The 23,260-nt window shown below is 45.3% G+C and overlaps 1 protein-coding gene across 1 annotated transcript in view; it reads right to left on the reverse strand.

Moving 5' to 3' along the window:
• Nucleotides 1-23,260, reverse strand: part of LOC103916276 (chromosome unknown open reading frame, human C10orf76) — a 130,007-nt gene that overhangs the window by 6,857 nt on the left and 99,890 nt on the right. The window lies entirely within an intron of this gene.

Here is a 23,260-nt window from a genome sequence, read left to right on the forward strand (position 1 = left end):
AATTTACAGACTTCTTCATTCATGGGAAGAGCAGATGAGCCTATGACAGCAACAGTTTTCCAAATACTATTATGTCACCAGGAGAAGTAGACATGATCTCATTAAATTAAGCAGCTAATTACCATGTGTACACCCAAATGTAACACAGTAGGCACTATGCAAACACAGGTTTGCCTGACCCCATGGTCCTCCCAATGCTGGTTTTGCCAGCACACCTTCCTCCTGGCTTGCTAATCACCATTCACAATCTGCTAAACCGCCAGCTTCTACAGCTGCTCAGGTCAGCTTCCATACAGAGCACTGCGCTTCTCTCCTGATGGGAACAAACTTCTGACAGGCACTAAGAGAAGACCAACTCTGGTACGGACTCTGGTTTGGAAACAGGTGGAGACAGGAATCCAGGTCTTCCTGCCCAGAAGATACTTTATTATCTGCCTTCCCTGCAACCAAAGCACTCCAGCTTATATTACTGCCTTACTCTGCTCCCAGCACTGGGCTATACTTGTAAATTCATAGTTACACATCTCCATCCTATTGAACTATTCATTTTCCTAACTAGGGAACACCAAGAGGGACTCCCACAATGCTTTTTAGCTTCAAAGCATTGCATGGACAAACACATTCCTCAAAGCATTTGTGAGACAGTAAGTAACGATAATCTTCCTACCAGGAACCATATAGCTCAGCGCTCCTGGGCAAAACATACGCTTGAAACAATTCTCTTAAACACATGAACTTCTTTCTTAGGCTTTTACCACTTGATCTGAGAGCTAAACAGAAGCACGGACAGAATATCAACATCTGAGGTTTGCATTACGGTAGCCTCTGCTCATGAAAAACCTCAGCCAGGAGGACTACATAGTACAAGGTGCAAAGGAAGAGGACTCTACCCCAAGGCATTCACAATTCAGGAGAGATCCTAAGAAAAGCATTGCAGAGGGTGTAGGACAACAGTGAGCAGAACAATAAGGAACCCTTCTTACTTCTCCTCTTGTCCTCCCAATAATGTAAACACTACCCTCAATTGCCCTGCCCTTTACAGGACTGAATCGTGTCCTTATATCCTTTACGCAAGGAATCCTAGACTTGCTTAGGGCTCCCTTCAAAAACTTATTTCCCTGTCTTGTTTCCCCCAAAACTTTGCATGTGGCAGTGGTACACAGAGACACTCATGCAAACACTTAGAAGCAGGCTAGGGCCTGAGGTGGCAGAAGCCACAGGGCATGATCCCAATGAGGACTGACGGTAAAAAAGGGTTGTAGAAGTGGTTCCCAGGTGAGATGGCCACACAGCAGAGTCTCTTTGCAGCTCAGCTGTCCTCCAGCATTGCAGAGGCAAGCTAGGGGTAGCAATCAGTATTTTGCAAGGTTATTTATGAACAGCCTGTCAGCATTCTGCTGCTGCAAAAGCATGCAGCCTCCTCTCCAGGACTCATTTTCTAACGTTGCTTGTCAGCTCCACTGGCAGAGAGGAAGAACCCCCTGCAATGACAGCCATCTCCAAATTCAGCCTGGCCCTCTTGTTCCTGTGTGCAGAAGCTGTGAGAAGTATCACAGAGACAAGAGCAACGATGAAAGAAAGCCACCTGGGTACAGGAATAATTTATTCTGGGATGCAACTAGCCACTAGGGATGGCGAGTAATAGTATAATGCGCCTTCTTCTGAGCAATAAAGAATCTAGCAGCTTGCATGAATCAGAGGGCTATCCTCCTGTCAATCTGAGGAAGCCAAGTTGACCAAGATTAACAAACTGCAGGAGAGAAACCCTGTTTGAAAGGTGAGGAGTAGAACATGCTTCTCCAGCAGTAACTCAGAGTGGAGGCATTTTACCCAGGGCTACCCCACTTCCCCAGGAGCCTTCCCTTGGGCCCCTCTTCACTCCCCTGTGCCCCCATGTGCACAGCCATGTGTAGTGCCATATGGGTGTGCCCATGAACACACTTCTCCACAAAGAAGCAGGATTCCTCCTTGCTAGCTCTGAGTACAGATCTCTTCAGATACTCAACAAGGGCATCCTCAAACCACTGTGAGAAGGAGTAAACTCCGAGGGCAGCAGCGAGCTCTGTAAGCAGTATCCTTTAAATTAGCCCTCCTGTGTCACCTTTGAAAGGCAGCTAAGAACTCAGTTTGATACTCTAGGAGGAGGACAGGGAAGGAACAAGAGGCCCCGAAGTCTCTACTGTGTTACCCACTACTTATCGTAACCTCTGCAGTGGACTTGAGATCAGCTTATCCATTTAGCTATGTATTTTCATTGGCTTCCACTCCTTATCTCCTTTAATTATGAACTAGAACTTAAAAAGAAAGGGTAAGTTAAAAATAAACAGCTTCTCCTCACTGCCTGATAATTTCCCTTTCTTGCTGCTGCTGAGAAAAAATGCTACGTGGGATCTGAGATAAACCCACTCACAGATCATTTCACTTCATACCCTGTAATGGATAGGAACTGTTACTGAGATTAGGACCTGCCATCCTGGAAACGATTTCATCTGCTCTTTAAGATGCAGCTGCTAGACAGAGGAGAGGTTAAAGAGCAGCTGAAGGTATTAAGAGCATCTAACATGAAGGTTTGAAAGGCATCAGCTTTCTACACAGTTGACAAAAAACTCACATCCTCTGTGTAACGGAAGATTGCATGCTAGCATCCTTCACCCTTCTTACACACTGCTTTGACTTTTGCTCAGGAAAACTACTGCAGGAAGAACGCCCTTCTGCGTTAAACACACGAGATCTTTATCTGCACCTTTCTGTCAGATACAAGAGAACTACAGGAATTTACTTTTGAGATTAAAGCATTTCTCCTTCAAGGTCTTGTCCAACCTGGTCTTCCTAGAAGTCTCTATGGCAGACTAGAAAACATCAATTCCAAGATGGTGAAGTATGAGTAACTTAAAAAGGAAGGGACTTTTAGCTGGACTCTCCCACATGGATTTTAAATAGTCATTCAGTTTTTTAGAATCTCATGAGCAGCTGGAAGAACACCACTTCTAGTGTCAGGCAAGGATAGAAGAAAATGGACTGTAGATGATTTCCAAGGAGTTTCTCAGCAAGCAACAGGGAAGATAAGATGTGACACTCCTCACATTGCAAGGATAAACATGCAGGGCAAACTATTTTTTTAAAAAGGCTTTACTGGATCTTTACAGTGGAAAAAAATTAAATGAGGAGGAGTCACAACCTAAATCGTTTTTTGTAGGTTACCTTAGGGGGATCAGAGTCTTAAAAAAGCAATATGACAGAAGTGAGCAACTCAGACACGGTCAATACAAGAAAAGTGAAGGCTGCTGAATTCCTTTCCTGCAGTTACCTGTGTCAGCCCTAGAGGATACATTTGCTCATTTACCCCACTGCAACAAACCAGAAGTCAGTGGAGCTGCACCACTGCAATTTAAAGATAATTTGCTATCAAATTAACCCCCTGCCCCACCACTCACTCGCTGACTGCTTTCCAGAAGTTCCAGAGAAATGTTAGTGATGCAGGTCCCTGCGTATGTACGTACAACCTTTCAGGAGCTGCTCTGAACAGCAAGCGCTTTCTGCGGCACTCAGATTTCAGCTTCCTCCTGCAGCTACAACTGCCCATGCCCCATAACTCTCCTTCCCCAGTAACACCAACAACCTGTGAGCAGGGGCACCCCCCAGGTAACATAGCAGGGGGGCTGGCTTACAATGGAGGGGCTGACGTGGGGCTCAGCTCTCCGCAGCATCCCACCCATGCCATGCCATGCTGCTGTACCCAGAGGAACAAGATTATTTCACAGAGTTTTTGGCTCCTTACTTTGCTGAATCCACCAGCTTACCGCTCCCTTGTAAGCTAGATGGATAACCTCCAAAGGGTCAGTGGACTCTTGCAGACACAAGCTCTGGAACCAGTTCCCCCAGAACCAACTGCCCCTGCCCTGAAATTTTCTGCATTCAAAACAGACTGTGCTTTGCTGTACCGCTCTCTACACTCAGGTTCCTTCCTTACTGTACCAGAGCTGTTCCCTCTGACTGATGCTCAACTGACTTGCTGCACTCCCCCAGGAGAGACTGGACCTTCTGGAAGAGCCTGTTGTGGGGAACAAGGGGATTACATGCAGCAGCCTCTGATCCCCAGCCTGCCCAGAACACCACAGTCATGGTAAGCAGCAAAGCCAGAAAAAGAGCTGCACCAGCAATGAAATCTAGCGGGCAACAGGCAGAATGAGAGCCCATCTATCTGGCAGACATAGTACGCTTCACTGCTTAGTAATATTTTAACCTGCAGAATCTTTCATCGTCCGCAACTGCAGTCTCTGCCTTACAACAACATAAAATTAGAGAGTGCCACCAATTCACACCACCCAGCAAAGGACCTGGTGGTGGGTAGGTTCTGGGAAGCATGGACGGGTAATGACAGAAAGATAAAGGAAAAACAGAAGCAAGAAGAAAGCAAGGTCTCTACGCTTTTTAATCAGTGCAGGAAAGGACAAGAATGCAGTCAGCCAGCATCACCAGTACCTCGCTAAAGCCTCTCCATGCCCATAAGACAGTCATTAGCTACCACGACATGGAAGCAGTTGGAAAAGAACTGACTGAATGATCTCACATCAAGCAAAAGCCAAAAAAAGCCCCCCAACAAACCCCAGATTAAAATGCATTTGCCCCCCACACCAAGTCCGTGTGGCTTACAAGGCTGGGACGGGGGGAGGCTCTCCAGATCAGGCCTAGCAAGCCCTCACAGGACAGAAAAGCTGGGCGCTTCTGTCCCACCTGTCCCATGCTGGAGCATGGAGCAGCCTGTCTATGGGGCATGTAATGCCCTCACCAGCGCTACTGCACAGACATGGCATAGGGGCCAAGAGCAGCCGGGGATAGACAAACATACCTTCTTTCCTCTCCACAGAGGTGGTGGAGTCCCTGTCATTGCCTGTGTACCACAGAGGGAATTATGGCAGTCCCACCTCTGAAACCTAGGCAAAGCCCAAGATACCACAAGCAAACCCAGCAGTCTGGCCCCTCAGCTCAGAGGATGGAGGCTTTAGGAAGAGACATTAGGGTTTCCCTGTTCTAGTAGAAGCCTGATGTGCATTTTACAGTGGGGTCCTCAAACTGGCTTGTTTACTCCAGGCTTACTACAAATCTTCCCCTTTTTCTCCCTCACTAATCTCCACAAGCAACTCATAGTCCCTGGGTGTTTCTCCTAGTGAATTCAACTGAATAGCAACATTTCTCATCGTAATGAAAAGGCTGCTGCCACCTGGACTACGAAGAGGCTATTGCCTCTCCATAACAAAATGCCAGATAATTGACATTAATTTTACAGTAGTATCTTCTAATTAATACGGAAAATGATTTTTTTTTCCAAATAGCATCACACTTCTCACAGAGCAACTTAGAAGTTGCTGATGCAGGCTGGAGTCTTTGCTGGAATTAATACCCGGAAGTGCCAAAGACAAAGCACATAACTAAATAATTAGAAGTTAAATAAAACCACACACACGCAGCTGCCACATTTCCCAACAGACTCTGCCCAAACCCTGGCTGCACTCATCTCCTTCTCCCTTTCCTCTTTCACTGTCTGCAGGAGCCAAGTTCAGAGAGAGGATCCACTAAGACTGACAGTGCTACGCACATGTGCTGGAAGCAGCTGCCATTCACACTGGCTTCAAGAAAAGCACCCACCCTCGGACAAGCAGCAGCACAGAGCTTTGTCTGACCCAACACTACCTTACCTTTGCAGCTGTCCTGGAGCTAAATGCAGTGCTGATGCTTCAACACCATCCCTCACCCCCAAGCTGATCAAGCCATGAGTATTAATTCCATGTTCATGAATGCTAAGAGGAGGAGGATGTTGCTATGACAGTCTAACAACTCAGATTCCCAAGATATGCTGTGCGTACAGCACACATCTATGGATCCAGAGGATGAAGAGTGGGTCTGGTGCACGCTGTGGGAAAGACAAGGATCTGGGCTTGAGACGCAAGTGTAGTCATGCCACATACGTGCAAGATAGGCAGCACATTGTCATTCCTCCTCCAGTGCCCCAGATCTCCTGCATCAAGCAGCTGCTGTTTGTACTACGTGCAAGTGAAGGACCTATGGCCCTCTCCTGCTGCGGGCTGAGAGCGTGAGGCTGCTCAGACTAAGCCTGTAAGACAGCCCTCACCAGCTCACACAACTGTCACTCTCGGAGTAGGAAGCAGCATCCTGTCTGCCTTGAGGGCAGGAAAAATCCTGGAAGGAGGATTCTTCCAACAGTAAAAAGCTCAGCTAGCCCAAAAGATTAAGTGAAAGCAACCAAGGGCAAATTTCTCCTCTGAGGTATGAAAACAGGACTGCACTGATGCAGAATGCAACACTGGGCAGTAATACAAGAGGTCTGTCCAGGTAGTACGGGGGAGAAAGGTCTGCAGAGGTGGGCGCAGCAGCCCATGAGCCCCAGGATGGCACTGGGCCATGAATACATGCTCCAGTCCTTACTGTGGAGAAACACAAGCTGATGGGAGTCAAGACAGTCTCCTGTTCAGTGCCTGGAGCTGGACAGATGGACAAGGCTGAGCAGCACACAGCAAAGATGAGAGAGCCAGGAGACAGGGAGAGAAGGTACCTCACCCTGCTTGCCACTGCTAAGGTGAGTGCAGGGACCCCTTGCACACAATTCCCACCAGGTTATTCAGACACTTTTTAGTTTGTGTTTGCCAATCTTCCTCTGCTCAGCTCACTAAGCATTAGCCAGGACACACTATGTCTAGGAGCCTAGGAGTGAACAGGCTTTGCCCATCAGTTTATTCTTCGTCCCTGCCAGTCACTCCCAGCAGTCTTGCTGTGCCCACTGCACTACTCTGTGCCCAGCCAAACACGAGGAAAGACTAACTCTCCACGTCCCAAATCCTTCCTGGGGACTGCTTTTATACATTTGCACTTGAGTGGCATTGAAATCCAGGCCTTGTCACTTCTCTACACAAGGCAAAACATTTTGATCGTACATAAAAGATGATGATGATGATGATGATGATGATGATTATTATTATTATTTTACTTAGCAACATCGAGAAGGGACATTTCCCACCCCCTTTTCCTCACCTCAGCATAGAGCCATTCTGTCAGGCTCAGATGACATACAGTAGCTCAGATGTTTGTTCAATGATCTCATAGAGATCTGTGATCTTTAAAGGAACAAGCCTACGAAGTTGACAGTTTCTATCCATGGAGTGGGAGGGTTCGGTTACAGTCTTTCTCCTCTGCCCACAGGTGCCTCTTCTAAAGATAAATAATTCATAAGCTCACTAAAGTGACTGTCATTCTCTGAACTCTGCTAGCAGAAATGGCATCCCCTTTTGGGACAAGAGTAATCTGCTCCAGAAATGTTTTACAACTGCAATCCATTAGAAGCCTAAGGCGTTCAACTCTATTTAATGGTGGCAAAAAGCTCACTGATCCAACCAATCTGGAAATCACACAGCTTTCAGAAACATCCCAAAGCCAGAACTGTTATCCAACTCCACCCAGCTGTAAATGCACAATGCAGCGCCCATTCCAAGCTCTGACGGGACAGGCCTTCGCAAGATTCAACAGTTACTTTAAGAAGCAGAAAGGCTGCAAAGTAGGACAAAGGCAAGTAACAACAGAAACATATAATCACAGAGACCAGCTATGTGCGCAGCTTACAGGAGACTTCATTTGTAAAAGGTATAGACAAATAGAAGATCTTAATGTGGTTGATAACCCTTGACATCCCTGTGTAGCCATCACTAGGGCTAGGGAGTCCTGTGCTAGGAGTACGACACCCTCTGAGCTCCAGGAGTCAGGTAGCTGAAAGCCTGCTCACCTCACCAGAAAGCCTGTGCCATGAATCCTTTTACTACAGAGTAATTTCCAGAAGTCATGCCTACACACACATGACAACTCCCATACATGTTAAATGCACTTTGCTCAACCCATTTGGGTTTGGAGGACAAGGAGCAAAAATGCACTTAGCCTCACACTGCTTTTTCTCAAGACCAATCTGCTTTTCTCAGTTTCATGGATGGTCAGTGGTTTTATACTAATCTGCACATCCCACTTAGCACAAAGAACCTGGTTCTCTCTGTGGGAGTCTGGGCTCTCTTTCCCAAACTGCAGGGACAGGCTCTCGAGAGGAAATACAGGAGGCAATTCTGTGTCATTCATGGGAGGAGAATGAGTTCAGTGGGTTCCTGCCAAGTGAACGAACATTTATGTACTGCACAACACTGGCACTTCCAAAGCCCAGGCAGGGAAAAAGAAGTCAAAGATACTGAAACAAATTATCTTAAAAATTATCAATTCATAAAATTAAGCACCCTCCAGAGCAGACTTTTAGATCTGGATGGGGAGATCCACCAGAAACTGAATGAGGTCCACTAAGCTCGCCTGTTGTTAGAAATTTTGTGAGGAAGGCAGGCAGCAGCCAGGATGATGGCAGGAGCATAAAACTCTGAGCTAGACAGATTTGCTATTTTGGAGTTACAGCCCATTTTGGAGTTGTGAACCCTTCTCTCCAGCTGGTGGCATTTATGAAAACATTTCTCAGTGCTAGGTGCATAAGAGCACTTGCAATTCTGCCAAGGCTTGAAAAGCACTGCAGATAGCTACGGACTGGACCGTTAATTTTTTTATTTCCCCATTGTGCTTACAATTAACTTAAGTGCTGAAATGTGATGGGCTGTTCCAGGAGAAACTTTTTATCTACCAGCTGCATTCTAGCGCAGCAGTAAATCAACTGCTGTCACCAAAACATCAGACAAGAGGAAGAGAGCATCCTTACGCTCACTGTGCATATTATCCGTTCAGCCTAAGTGGCTAACCAGCATTCAGCAAATGAATGCTGTGATTTGTGTACAACTTTTGGTGCAATCCCCTATTTACAGAAGACCTTGTCCCCCTGAACACAGAGAAAAAACAGTCAGCAGCAGCTCTCCAGCACCAGTTAACTGACCAAAGTAAGACCAGTAACCTTGGTGCCCAAAACAAGATGAAAGAGTTTAAGTCATGAGCTGCTGCTCCAGTTAAGAAGCCAGGACATACAAAGCTGTTACAGATGTCAAAGGCAGCTACAATAACCTAAAAAACAGCAGCTGAAGATTTTAAGAAATGGTCAGAAATAAAATCTTTCTAGGGCCAGCAGCCAGAAAGCATCCTGGCAAATGTTGAAACTCAAATACACAACTTTCAGTTCAGATTTCCTTGACGAGGTGACAACAGGATACCTGATGTAACCAGAGGAAACTCATTCCTAGTAAAGAAATGCAAATTTCCCCAGAAGACAGTTGGCTCAGGAATAAGGCTGTCTAGAGAACAGATTAAGACAGGGTATGCAACAAAAAACTTTCCGTTCAATCAAACCCCAATGGAAGCAAGTGGTCCGTTCCAGTTCAAAGAAACCAAAATCTAATTGTGCCCAAGGGAAGAACAACGGGGAGGCCTATTCTGGTTATGGTCTAATCAAACATCTGCAGTCATGGGAGGTTTCTGGAACTATGTCACCTGGTCAGGTTCACAGGAATCAGTAGGGGATCCAAGAGAGCTTGTGCTCCTCACACAGCCACCACGGACTTCTACAGGATATAAAGACTGACTTTGAAAAAAAACCTCACCAGGACCCTGACTTGAAGATCAAGACAAATGAAAGGAGAACACAGACGCTCCAAAAAGCCATGGAGCTTGCCATGCATTTGATTTTTCTTTTTTATTCTTTTACAGCAACTAGCAAGCAAACGGCCTCTACGAATGCTACTAGTACAGCCCTGGGTCTGACACTTCCTGAGAAAAAGTAGATGCTAACCACCTAGCTCATGACTTTTTTTTTTTTTTTTAAATGATCAGAAATCTTGTTAAACTTGGTTTGCACCACATGAATAAATTTAATTAAAGAAAGCAGCAAAGCTAAATAGCAATACATTAAAAAACTGGCCACAAGCCAAGCGGATGCTGTATATTTAAAGCAAGTCAAAACAACATAGGACATGCCGGAGAAACACCCGGTTAGGACTGGGGGAGGAAGGTATGCATTTGGAGGGGCAGAGCTTAGAAAGATCAGTACCATAGCTCCTACTTACATTTAAGCAAATAAATAGTGACAATAGAAGGCCAGCTATTAACTGCACAACAGAAGTGATAAAAGGCAGTAATTCAGTGGCCTGAGGAGATGCAATGAAAAGGCCAAGAAAGAGGAAATCCAGAGCTCACCTGCCTAACTGACCACATGTGGAAAATGAACTCAAGTCCATTCTAAGATGGGGAAAACCAGAACTTTTGAATACAAGCAAGAGGTCCGGATAGCCAAGAAATCAGATGAGCAAATAACTCTTTGATTATCTGTACTATTTTGCAGTTCTACAATATCTTTTCTAAAATAAGGGCACTGGAATCGATAAACAAGATTTAGAACATGGGTTGTCACAGACTTACACAGTGACAACACAGTACTCCTGCTTTATTTTTGTTCTCTAATAATTTCTAATTCTTAATTTGCCTTTCTGACCACTTTTGAGCCTTGAGCCAACATTTCCAGGCTTATCACAGTGACTCCAAGAGTCCTCTCCTGCATGGCAATATCTAGAAGACTTTACTAGAGCTTAAAGACTTTAAGAGACTTATAAATTCAATCTGAAAAAATTCCTTCTAAAGATACAGCCCAAAAGAAATAGATCTACAGTCAATTGGTTAGCTACAAATAGCTGTAGCTACAAATAGCTAGAAAAAAAAATGTAGTAGCAGTATGCTAAGATAGCTAGTTAATAAGGAAAGGTGGGCAGTGCTTGGAAGTTTGTGTGACTCAAACCATATAAAAGTTTTAGCTATTAAGGCTTTTGCAAATCTGGAGTTGGAACAGGCAGCTATAAGCTGCTGGATGATCCTTATAAACAGAAAATCCTGTAGTGAGAAGGGAACTTCAGTTGCCAAATGTCTGCTCTAAGGCTGCAGTTCCGAAAGTGGTTTAAGTCAATCTAAGTGCAGGTCACCTAAACTGCAATGCAAAGTCTGGAGTTCCTCCTTCAAAGGCACTTATTGCAGAAATAAGGCATTCTAACGTGCAACTCAGAAGTCTCTTCATTCTGGACACAAGCACTGACATCAGGAGTAACTGAGAAGGCAAGAAGGAACAGAGATGACTGTGCCCTAGAAACTGAGAGTGCAGCTGTGCAAGTTAAGTTTATCAGAATTATGACAGTGATGAAATTCCTACCAAGGAGATGGGATCAAATCTGTCCCGAACAAGTGACTCCTCACAAACCCCAGACACGCTTTTGGATCCTACTCTAATCCGGATTGCACAGCTGGAGGAAAAGGAAAGGACAAAGTCTGTGATGAGGGCAGAAATAAGAGAACCAAATAATTTCTGATATGACATGCTGAAAGAGTGAAGCTTGTTAACAGTTTAATTTGTTAAATTATCCCCTTTTGTGCTGTTGGAATGCGTCATTCTTTTTAAACTCCATCTGGGCCATGACCATTGCTGAAACAGAATGAGACGGTTTATGCTTGGAAGCATTCATGGCCAGCATAGAAAATGTCTTTTGCCTGTAAAAACAGAGCTGCTTAAAGTTGACTGCTGAGTTAATTCAAAAGGAACATTTAAATGGCTAGCAGGACAGCTGGATATACAGAGGCTACTACCCAAGATAATCACTAGCAAGAGCAGGCCCGATCAGATGCTAAACTTTGTGGGCTGAGACACTTCTTGACTGAAATGGAGATGTGCAGGATAGCCAGCCAGCAGACAGTCAGCAAGGTGAATCTGAGAGGGAGCAGAGACTTGGGCATGGACCACACAGAAAACAGGTCAGAGGTTTCCGAGAAATCAAACGGTCTGCCGCTTATTACTGCCCTTCTCAGGGAAAGAAGTCTGTGTGCATTCTTTGAAATAAACACAGAGGCACCAAAAGTTGCTGACACTCAGTTATTTCTAGTCATTTCTCCTTACACCCAACAGAAGCAATCAGGGCCCAAGATAATAGCTATGTCTCTCAAGAAGGATTCCTGCCACGGTAAAGTGGCATCTTGCAACCCAAAGATATTTGGAGGACAAAAAGGGCTTGTGTGTCTGGGAACTTAGTGTTTATTCCTGCAACATTTGTTCCGCTTATATCCTTAAAGCATCAGACCTACCACCTCTTCAGCACCAGCTTTCTCACAATTCAGATGCTCCCAGCAACAACCCCAAAACAGCACTGAGGACAAGTCCCTTCAGAATGCATGGCTGGGAAGAGACTGAAAAGAGGCATCTTACCTCTCTGAGAGCGACGGTGTTAGCTCCACAGAGGTTCAGATGCTGGATGGGCAGGAAGGACATGACACAAAGTGAAGGTTTATTGCTAATGGGCCAGATAAGATTATTGTGTTGGCTGTATGCCCGCCATTGACATTCAAGGAAAAGGTGACTTGTGCTGGCACTGGACCCATTCTCTCCAAAGATGAGGAGAACAAAACTTACACTTCTTTTCCAAAGCACCTTTAGCAGTTGAATCCTCAAGTTGAGCTAATCAGTACGCAGAGCAGCAAGCTGGAGAGCTACTTGTCCACAATGCCTGCCCTCTGAATCAAAAGGCACGCACCCTTTGCTGTCACAGCTCTAGACTGAACCGTCTGGCTACAGAAATGGGATGTATTTGTACACACAGCACTACTGAAGACTTGGGCAAAGACGATGCCACTTTCTTGGGGATAAGGAGTTGATCACCAAGGCCTCCGCTTTTTCTCTAAATTTCTCTTTTGCCATATTCCCGGATAAGTACCTGCAGGATCTGTAATGGAAATATCATCTCCACAGTAATTTCTGCAGTGCTTGGAGGACACCATTGTTCTACAGCCTAAAAATCCCTGTGTGAGGATTTAGTGCTCCCAAGTGCCTCTTGGACATCAAACGTTTTCAAAGCTATTAGCTCTGATGGGTTTTTGAATAAGGCTCAGGGAAGCCACTCGCTCAGTATTTCTCAAAAGGAAAAGGTAGCTGTGACCTGATAGAATAAAAATTACTGAGAAGGAGGAGGAGGAAGAAAGCCCACACAGCCCACATTCTCTGCAAGCAAGGAAATGAGATTTGATTTACTCCGTGATTCTGAGGTGTGTTCAATTTCAGCTTGAATTTCTACTGCATAAATTCAGCTTGGCTGAGCAATGTCCCCATTAGAGACTGTCCAAAGCAATATAAGGTGATCCACACAATGATCTTTGAAGCTGAAGGTTCAAAGCCTTAGTGAGGTGGGGTTTTTTTAGCATATTTTGCATATGCAACCCACAAACCTGTGTCTTCCAAGAAGTTAGAGGAAGACAATATAAAAAAGCAATTGGATACAGTGCATACACAGCTCCTCATCATTGCCAATTAATCAAAGCTCACTGGTTAAATTTCTTCTTTCTGCACAGCAGAAAACAACTCTGGGTCTATGTTTTCCATGATTCAAAGGGATTAGATGACAAGCAGAAGTCACTCACTAAAAGGACTTAAGGGCTTCAGTACAGGGTTTAGTAACTCAGCTGCTTTTCCCCCAGATTTTAAAACCATTAATTTGTACTGCATCAGCTGATAGTTTTATTTGCACAACTATTTTTGTTTTAATGGGAATCTTGAACTCTGCTCTTCCCAAAATGCTGCTGCATTGCCCTCTTGATATTATTCTCACATCTGAATTGTTGACTATATTTAAAGAGGTGTCCTGGTTTCGGCTGGGATAGAGTTAATTTTCTTCCTAGTAGCTGGTACAGTGCTGTGTTTTGGATTTAGTATGAGAATAACGTTGATAACACACCCGTGTTTTAGCTGTTGCTAAGTAGTGCTTACACTAGTCAAGGACTTTTCAGCTTCCCATGCTCTACCGACTGAGAAGGCTGGAGGTGCACAAGAAGCTGGGAGGGGGCACAGCCGGGACAGCTGATCCCAACTGGCCAAAGGGACATTCCATACCATGGGACGTCATGCTCAGTATATAAACCGGGGGGAGTTGGCCAGGGGGCGGTGACCGCTGCTCAGGGACTGGCTGGGCATCGGTCGGCGGGTGGTGAGCAATTGCATCGTGCATCACTTGCTTTGCATATTCTTCTATTATTATTATTACTATTTTATTTTATTTCAATTTTTAAACTGTTCTTATCTCAACCCACAAGTTTTGTCATTTTTACTCTTCTGATTCTCTCCCCCATCCCACCGGGGCGGGGGGGGAGCGGGGAGCGAGCGAGCGGCTGTGTGGTGCTCAGTTGCCAGCTGAGGTTAAACCACAACAAGAGGATTTCATGCTTGCTTAGCAAATTTCTTAAGAAACTGTACCTTATACTTAATACACACAAGTTCAAGTTCTGCTTGACGTTTCCTGACTAACCAGGCATATCAGTTGAGCAGTCCGGTCAGGAATTCAAAACCACTAGAAAGCAGCCTGGGTGGAAGCTTTGGACCAGGTCTCTGCATCTCCAACTTGGTCTCACATTTCAGAGAAGCTCTACAAAATCTGGAATTTGCATGGATTTGACCACATAGTAACACACTTTTAAGGTGGGATAAACCATAGGGGTCCATTCTCACCCTGGCTTAACACAGAATAATTTGGTACCACACTTATCCTGCTGAGAAACCAAGTGACAGAAGTTGAAGGGGGCCACATCTCTGCATTACCCCGCAGAGACTCTGATCTTACCATTCTGAGAACCATTCACAAGAGAGAGTTTCAGTGAAATGGTGCTATAATTTAACCCCAATGCTTCTCCCACCTTGGGCTGTATGAATAAAACCCAAATGCAAGTCTGCAGGTTGAAAAATTGCAAGTTTTGGGGTTTGTTGTAAGGCTACAGTAGCCTAAGCTGGCCTGACTCACGGAAGACTCAATTCCTTCCATATGCCTTTTTAAGGACTGACTTGTGACTGTGCCTAGAGCTTTTGTTTGGTGCATTTTTATAAATGGTAATAAGTAGAGCTGTTCACTTGGTTTACTGCTTCTAGACGACAACTGCCAGCTACAATCAACTCAGGAGAGCAGGGCTGGCAGCAGCCACAGGATGCATCATAGCGGCAAGCAATGGTTATGCATTAGGAAAGCTGCCATCATTCTTCCTTCTTATCTCTCTAAAACATGTCAAGGGCACTAATTAACAGGGTATCCAAGGCACACAAAGGCTATAAAGAAAGATGTCCCCAGTGCCCTGTTAAGGTCCAATACCAAGATGACTACTAAGGCTTTAGGAGCCTGTTGAACTCTCCCAGTCACGAGTCTCCAAAACTGTCTGATACTCAGAAAGAATTCAAAGATCACAAGAGCTGCAGAACTGAGAAAAGCAGAAAGGAAATAAAGTGACCTACTTTATTTTCTGCTATCACATGTTGAAAGAGACAGGATCGTAAAATGCCAGAAGAGGCACATGTAAAGGAATTCTCTCAAATGCATGTGCTGTCAGCAGCGTGATGGCACACAGTCCCCCACGGAAGAAACAAGGGCAGGGAAAAACCCAGGTCAAATAATGTGCCAGAAAAACAATTCAACACCCAGAGAGAAGGGAACAAACAGTAGGAGTTATACAGAGTAAGAGGAGCCTGCGATCTGAAATGCCACTCGCCATTACCCTAGCAGGCATTAAAGCTTCTGCCAGGAAGTGGCAGTTAGCATCAGAATGATCTGATCACTTTTTCCAAGAGCAAGTGACGGAGGAGAGATGTGATCTTAAATATTTTGTAGATATTTCTGCAGCATCTGTTCTTGACTCAGTATCAAGAGGCAGGGCAGAAGGATCTGCAGCTGTCTGTGAGCACCTGGGTACAACTATGCAAGATTACTGGATACAGGGTTAACACTCCAGAGTTTGGATTCACCTTTTAAACCACAACCCTGTTGAGAGCTGGAAAATAAGGCTTTTTTTGTGAGAGTACAGGCAGGCGATTTTTCTTCCCTTTTTTTAAAGGGGAATGCTATCAAAATAAAATCCTCCCACTCCCCAGATTTGACTTCTGAAATTTTTGCATCTTTTGGTTTTTAAACAAAGATCAGAATCAAACCATCTGGCCATTTTTCTTTAAGCATCTTAACCTGACCTTTTCCAAACTCAACACAGAAAAAGCTCTGCCTGACATATGTAAGCTGAGGTCACACTGAGTTATGATCTCATGTACAAAAAGCATGGCAGCTTCAATTCAGGTCTCCCAACAGAACAGTTGCCTCCACCTTCAAACTATGTTTCACTCAAGTGAAGGGTTTCTGGATGAGGACGAGGCTACATCTCAAGCTAACAACGTAGCTGAGACAAGACTACAAGTTTCTGGTTCAGCTAACAACTGACTTCTTGATGAGTGACTGGGACAGGAGTGGTCAGCGGCTCCAGTACAGCAACCGACTTCTTTATGCCAAGACGTTTACTATGACATTAACTGCCCTGCCCTAGCATCACTAGGTCCTAGTTCTGAAACATCAACATATTAAATAATGACAGACACACTTTAGGACTCAAGCAGTCCTGGAATATTATCCCTCTGGGCACTACTGAAAGCTCAGCAAGAACTGGATGATGTGGAAAACTGTCATCAGCTGAAGAAATTAAGTTCAGATCTTGTTAATATTCTCCCCTGCAAAAAGTGTGTCATACTCAGGCATCTGCGAAGAAGGCTGAGATGAGGCATTACAGTAGCTTTCTTTTTATTCTTCTGAGAAGGGGAGTTTAGCCCAGCAACAGACCTAAGTTTCCTTTCTATGCCTACAAAGCGACTTGTAGGTGGTACTGTAATTAAATAGGTCCATCACTTAAAATAGAAAACACATCTTTATAGCTGAGGTGAGAACTAAGTCTGTAGCGAGATGCTTCCATCAAGTCGTTGGTTTTCAGGAGCATTAATGACAGGGTAGAAAATTCTCAGCAAAGCAGCCTGGATGCAAAAAACAAAACAGACAGTCAGGAAGTCTAAGTTCCAGCATGACTACCTTGGCTCCCTCACAAATCTACACTTCTGGTTCCATCAGCTGGAAGATTGCTCCTGTTCTAGTGTTTCAAGATGTTCAACAAAAAGTGTACTTCTTGCTAACAAAATGCAGCCTTAAGAAGTCTATACTGTAGCTCACAGCTACCTTTTTTAACAAATGAAAGGGACAAAAAAACCCTGCAGATACCGCCAACGTGAAGCTCCATCTAGATCCATGTTCTGTGTTACATCATGTTACATAAAATGACTGATAAACCTTAAGGTGACAGTAACAGCTAACATTTTGTGCAAGTTGGACAGATGCCTGACTCCAGCAAACCACCAATATGACACAGCTGAGCAAAGGCTAGTATCCTGCACTTCGGCCACAACAACCCCATGCAGCACTACAGGCTTGGGGAAGAGTGGCTGGAAAGCTGCCTGGCGGAAAAGGACCTGGGGGTGTTGGTCGACAGCCGGCTGAACATGAGCCAGCAGTGTGCCCAGGCGGCCAAGAAGGCCAGTGAAATCCTGGCCTGTATCAGAAATAGTGTGGCCAGCGGGAGCAGGGAAGTGATCGTGCCCCTGTACTCGGCCCTGGTGAGGCCACACAGGCTCGAATACTGTGTTCAGTTTTGGGCCCCTCACTACAAGAAGGACGTCGAGGTGTTGGAGTGTGTCCAGAGAAGGGCAACGAGGCTGGTGAAGGGCCTGGAGAACAAGTCTTATAAGGAGCGGCTGAGGGGACTGGGGTTGTTTAGCCTGGAGAAGAGGATGCTCAGGGGAGACCTTATTGCGCTCTACAACTACCTGAAAGGAGGTTGTAGCGAGATGGGGGTCGGTCTCTTCTCCCAAGTTACAAGCGATAGGACGAGAGGAAACGGCCTCAAGTTGCGCCAGGGGAGGTTTAGATTGGATGTGAGGAAAAATTTCTTTACTGAAAGAGTGGTTAAACATTGGAACAGGCTGCCCAGGGGAGTGGTTGAGTCACCATCCCTGGAGGTATTTAAAAGACGGGTAGATGAGGCGCTTAGGGACATGGTTTAGTGGGCATGGTGGTGTTGGGTTGATGGTTGGACTCGATGATCTTAGAGGTCTCTTCCAACCTTAATGATTCTATGATCTAGGTTTGGGGAGGAGTGTATGTATTTCTAGTGCAGAAGAGGACTGGAAAGGGGACTCAGTCATTAGCCAGCTGAGTACACTCTTCCTTTAAACACTGAGAAGGAGAACTGCTGACAGAATGAGAGACGTCTCAGTGTAGGCTCTGTGTGACCATATGGATTGATTCGTTGTGGGTTTGGAACGTTAATTTTCACAGAACTAGGAGAAGGCTGCAAAGGACAATGCAATGCCTAAATGAAAAGACTGGTGTCTTACTTGCAAGAAGAGCAATGGTTTGATTCACAGATGTTGCTGAAGAAATACAACCAGAGGGGAGTTGATAGCAGTGCCCTGAGAAACAAATTCTCACAGTATCACCATGATACTTTACACTGCGTTAAACATGCTCATGGGGCTCCAGGGCAGCTCAGTTTGGTCTGCAAAAGATAGTTCAGACCTTCCCAAAGCCAAAGCACCCCAAGAACAGTTAGCTAGCCATGTCATGCCAGCTCCCTGACGCTAAATCTTGTTGCCAGAAAGATGCAGTGTCCTTCTCTGTCATCACATTTCACTGCAAGAAGCTGTCATTGTCTCAGAGATGCAATCAGTCCATTAGTGGGATAGGAGCTCGCTCATGCCATTGCAAGAGGGAGGAGAAGCACTCACAAGAACTTCTCCACCTCTACAGCTTCTACATAGGACCCCAACCCAGCATTTTCTGAGAAGTCAGGAAGTCCAAGAGTAAGATTTCAACAGCATTCCATGTCTGTTTTCACATCCAACTCAAAAACAAATGCAGTCTGCTGAATTGCAACTGCTGAGAAAAATACACTTGGGAAACAAAGATGGGTTTTGTGCTCAAATAAGCCTTAAGCGCAGTATTTCATTAGTGGGGGGTCTGCACACAGTAAGACTTAGTGGCAAAGTTTCCAACTAGGAGGCTAAAGCATATGGCAGGGGCTACTGGAAACAACATTATAGATGTCAGTCTGCAAGAAACTACCCCCTGTTATCCAAATGTTAAGGATGTATCGGTGGATTTTCCATACTTATTCTCTTACTGCCAGAGGTCATCCTAACTAACCTGTGTTTTCATGGAAGAGAAAAGCTTCCTAGTTTACAACTAACATTGATGCAACTGTGACACACCAGTCAACATTGATGTAAGTGATGGTTCCTGGGTCGCATCAGCTTATTTCAGAAATCCTAGGTACTTTCAGAAAATGATCCAGGCCGATTCATCAGCGTCTTGTCTGGGAGGCTGGAATGTATTTTCCCTGTTAGCAATTCTTGCTGTCAAGCAGTTACTGATGGAGAACATAAATCCATGGTTTGGAAAAAGTGAAAGAGGAATTCCTACAAACAGGCGCTCAGGTGAAAGCAAACACAGGGCTGTGAATTAATATCCTTCCACAGGCCTACACTCATGCCAGCTATGAGGCAGATGCTGCTGCTGAAACAGCATGTGCTGCTAGCAATATACTTAGCTCCCCAGGAGCTTATTTGTGCCTTAACTGAGCCATGGGGGAATCCAAGTGCCCTCTGACTAAAGCAGTGGAATTGATTTATAGCCCCTGGCACTTGGCTGATGCAGAACCAGCTTCCCCAGTTCCATGTCTCTGGACATCCACACCCCACCCCCACCCCACCCCCGTTTGCTGTCTTTGAATAACACATCTTAGCTCCCTGAGCAATCCCGCTGCCTGCCTCAGATCTCCCATGAAGATAGGAAGAGTGACACACACACATCAGAGATGCCACCTTCTTCTCTATTAAAAGGTTTGCCTTTGAGCTCCCTACTGCAGAAAAGAAATTTGAGCTTACTGTCTTAACATCCAAATACCAAGTGTTACAGAGCCAAAAAACCAAATCTTCCAGCTGAGTGGAGCTCTGTTCAGGTGCAGCACCTTTTGGCTCAGCAGCATTTACTCTCCTGCTCTGGGAGGCGTGGAGACTGCAAAGCTCAATTTGCTTCCCACTTTGAAATCAGAGCAATGACCCAATTTATCACTTTTGGGAAACAGCTGCAGCTCCAGCTAGAGGATCCAGACGAGGAAGGCAGAAAAACATCATCTGTTACAGCAGGATACTACCAGAGAGAAGGAAGAGTAGCAGTCTCTGAAGGCAGGAGTTCTATCCTAAAGAAGCCCCAGAATGAGCATGGCTGGTAGTCGCTGCAAAGCCTGTCCCCTTTTGTGAGAGGAGAATTTGACTCCGGGAACAGCTACTCACAGCCACATCGCCATCTGCAACCGGCACAGCAGCCTATAGCCTGTCTGCTTTTAGGACTCCCAAGCAGAGAAATGACTGAGTGTAAGGAAGCTTAGGGTGGAGCTCAGGACTAGAGCAACAAAGTATAGTGCTATAAATCCGGCTTTACAGAGAACAATGAAATAAGTTTGCACAGTATCTATACGCATTATGCACCTGGCAACAGCCAGCATCTACTGTTCCTGTTTCACAAGGAATTAAAAAACCTTCTCAATCTGAAGTTTTACAAAATGCAAATTGAATAGTGCATTCGCACAAGCCAGCCGTTGACAGCTCCTCCTTTAATCGTAGATGTGCAAAGTTGTAATTTAATCTTCATAAATGCAGACTGTTTTGATCATTCTGTTGCAATCCTCTGTGGAGCTTTCCCTGCCCTACACAGGCGCTTAGCAGTGACGGCAATCCATAACATTGCTTTGCCTTCCCCAGCAGATCACACAGCACTTCAAACGCTGCCTGACTCCTCAAGGGCTCCAGACCAGCTGCCCTGTCACTTGGGAGGACACACAGCTCAAGGTTGGCTCAAGGCAGCACAGCGACAGTTAGGAAGGAGTTCAGACCCCAGCCCGCAGCCCCTTCCTCTAGCTACCCACAGCCCCTTTTCCAGGTTTAGTTAATTACCACATATAAAACAAATCTAGCAGGCAGCTGGGATGTGTCTTGTGAAACGCACTCACCAGGGGTGAGGACCAGCACTAGAACTAGAGCAACATCAGCTTGTCTCCACAGTATGGACCGGGAGCTTATTATGGAGTTAAACCTCTGGCTCTTGCTCAGCACACTCCCAGTTGTCAATCGGCCTAGGCTCGTAACTCTCATCCCCGAGCACTGCCTCTGTAGCCCCAGCACAGAATCTTAGGTAGCTCCAGGAGACTTTACCCTGTTGCAGCCAGCAGCGAGTAGCAGCTCCGGAAGGCAGCTCTTCCAAAACAAGTCCCCAGCATTCAGTGGTCACCTACACTACAGCAGTTTTCAGACCCTTATCAGTCCCTGCGGTACTAGCAACAGCCAGGCAAGGATATGAAAACAGCAGCAAGAACGGAAGGTGAGCCTTGCTTTGATGTTTAATGGACTTACTTTGTTACCAGTTTGTACTTTGAGGCAGTCCCTAATCTGCCCAAGAGGACAGCTCACAGAAATGGTAGGAAGCAAGACATGCCTTAGCATTTGTAATGCACAGAGGGCAGCGGAAAGATTCCTCTGCTTTGGGAGCAGTCAAGGTGATCCAGAGTCACGCTGCCTCCGAGAGGCACAGAGCAGCTAACTGCCACTAGCAGTAACAGGCAGGATGCCGGGGCGTCTCTGTGTCGAGCCTGAAAGAAGGGAATTGAAGGGTTTCTCCCATTTCTTACTGGGATTTCTGGGACTGAATTAGGAATAGGGTTACATCTCTCCAGCAGTAGGGTGTTTTCAAAAACAAAGTCCTTCTTTTGTCCCTCCAACGGCCTACCACGCGTTGTCCCCCCCTCCAGTGACGCAGAGTTTATTGCATTCTGCATGTTAATAAAAGACACTACACAGCACAAAGTCACTGCTCCAAAGCTCACCTCCAGCTTCAAATCTCCTTGCAGCAAAGCTGATCAGTCCTTGAAGCCTCTTCAGACACATTCAGTCTGGCACACTGCATAAAGCAGTCCGAGGCATTAGTAAATTGCAGGGATATTTGCCTGGTAAACCAGGAAAAAAAAAGAAAAAACAAAAAGAGAAAGATATCTAAGCCAGAGAACCCCCTCTCATCAGTTAGGCAAACCAGCAATTTGCCAATGCCAGAAGGATTTTTGTATAGACCCTTCTAAACCTGGGATTCCAATTTCACCTGGTGCAGCTCAGCTCTTCCTATTTAAACAATAAAATCTGTTTCAAGCCATTAATCATGAGTAGGTGTCTGTAATGAGACCATGAAACCCAACATCCCTGCCTCATTTGCAAAGATGTGATGACTTTAAATTAGGGCTTTGCCTCGGTGACCCCTTAGCTGGAGTTTCACATTCCTACTACTGTGTGCAACACGGCGCTAGCAAGCTTGATATTTTCTACCCCAAAGCTCACTGCATTTCAGAAGTGAAGTAGCATTATGCCAAAACCATTTTAACATTATTTCTGGAGCCCTCACAACACATTATATTAATGTAAGAGATTAGGGGAATTTATTGTAGTAGTAGCTAGCACTGATGGTACTCGGCATTTTAAAAAATATCAAATGCACACATGCCAACAGGCTTTTAACTCTTAACGCCACTGCCAGCAGTGCTAAAAAAGAATAAAGCGTTTTGTATCTGCCAGTGGTTTTGCTGCTAGTTATGGAAACCAGAACAAGTTGAATAAACCATGACATCAATGGCTCAGAGTTAGAATACTTTAGGGCATCTAAAACCAACCGCATCCTTTTGTGACTTTCTGTGCAAGTCACTGGTGGAGCCTCCCTGAGCTGCACTTTGGTTTAGTCCCTCGAAGCCCCATCAGGTAACAAAAGGCCATGTGGATTGGGGAGGGGGGGCAGGGGGAAGCATTCAACGTTTCGAGTATGACCTCAAGGAAAGGGAAATGGCTTTGTGATGCCTGACCAAACTGGATTGCAGTTACCTGAGTTATAAAGGTATTACAATGTAGAGCAACCCAAGTATTACACTCATTTGTCACAATTTCAAAAGTGATACAGTTGTCCTGTTTTTCCATCACAATCTGTTCTGGCTCCCAGCACTTTCCATCTGCAGTTACCAGACTAATACACACAGTACAGGTGTTCACAACAGTCTTTCACACTGAACTTTATGCCACCTCCAAACCGGAGGTACCTAGTGTCCCTGCTGTGGCTGGGAAGAAAGAGGGGCTTCTATGAGAAAAAGCACATAGATGTTCCTGACTAGCAAGCACCATCAGTCCTACGTGTCTGCCACCTCAATTTTAAGACCCTTAGAGTGGAAATCATAGAGGGAACAAGTGCCAAAGAGAAAATGAGACCTTAGTGAGCAATTTTGCTACCTAAGTCTCCAGCAAATTGGCACAAGACTTGCTTGGCATGCAAGGCAC

The sequence above is a fragment of the Pygoscelis adeliae genome, unplaced genomic scaffold (genome assembly GCF_000699105.1).
Source record: "Pygoscelis adeliae isolate BGI_AS28 unplaced genomic scaffold, ASM69910v1 Scaffold294, whole genome shotgun sequence".
NCBI classification, from domain to species: Eukaryota; Metazoa; Chordata; class Aves; order Sphenisciformes; family Spheniscidae; genus Pygoscelis; species Pygoscelis adeliae.